Genomic DNA, 833 nt, shown 5'->3' with positions numbered 1-833 from the left:
AGCCATTTTTCAAACAATAATATTCACTTTAGTCAGAGAGGTTGGCTTCAGAGGAGTGTTTAGTGCATCCAGGGCTTGGGATACAACACCCAAAAGGAGGTGCCTGTCCTTCCGAGGCAGCTGGGCAGGCAGCGCGGGCAGTGGGTGCAGCGCTAAGGGCTCTCAGCCTCTGTGCTGCTGCTCGGGGATCGCTGCCTGGCACCCAGCACGTCCTGAGTCAGACTTGAAATATGAAGCAAATAGTTTGAGTTCTCCCTTGGAGGGTTTCCATGCTACGCGGGTGCCAGCGGCAGTGCTCCAGCTCACCGCCCAGCCGGACACTCCTTTCCTCACACTGTGCTGGGGGGACTCGTGTGCACTTTGGCCTGCACAGGGGGTGCAGATGGATCCAGGCTGGGGGTGACAGCAGTACGTGCTTTGGTTACCACCTGCAAATCAATCTGTAAATTATTTCTGTTGTGTACAGCATCCAAAATTGTAACAGGATGACAACACGGGGGGTGACGGATGTACCGTAGGTGGTTTAGCGGTGGGCTTGGCAGTCCTGGATTAACGGTTGGATTTGATGATTTTACGGGTCTTTTCCAACCGAAGTGATGCTATGGTTCTGGATTAGGGTTGGAACTGTATTAGGTTTTTTTTCCCTCCCTTTGACTTTTTTCTAAGCCTACAGATTTGGACGTGGATAGGTCTGGGTTTGATGCAGGAGACACCCTTTTTGTGATCGCCGAACAGCCCGGGGGCCGGGGCGGTGCCTGGCCGTGGGGGAGCCGCGCTTCCCCCCGGGTCCGCGGGGAGCGGGGGCGGGCACCGGGCGGGGACGCGCCCTCCGC

This window comes from Falco biarmicus, chromosome 12 (assembly GCF_023638135.1).
Source record: "Falco biarmicus isolate bFalBia1 chromosome 12, bFalBia1.pri, whole genome shotgun sequence".
In the NCBI taxonomy this organism is placed as follows: Eukaryota; Metazoa; Chordata; class Aves; order Falconiformes; family Falconidae; genus Falco; species Falco biarmicus.
This window is presented reverse-complemented; position numbering follows the sequence as displayed.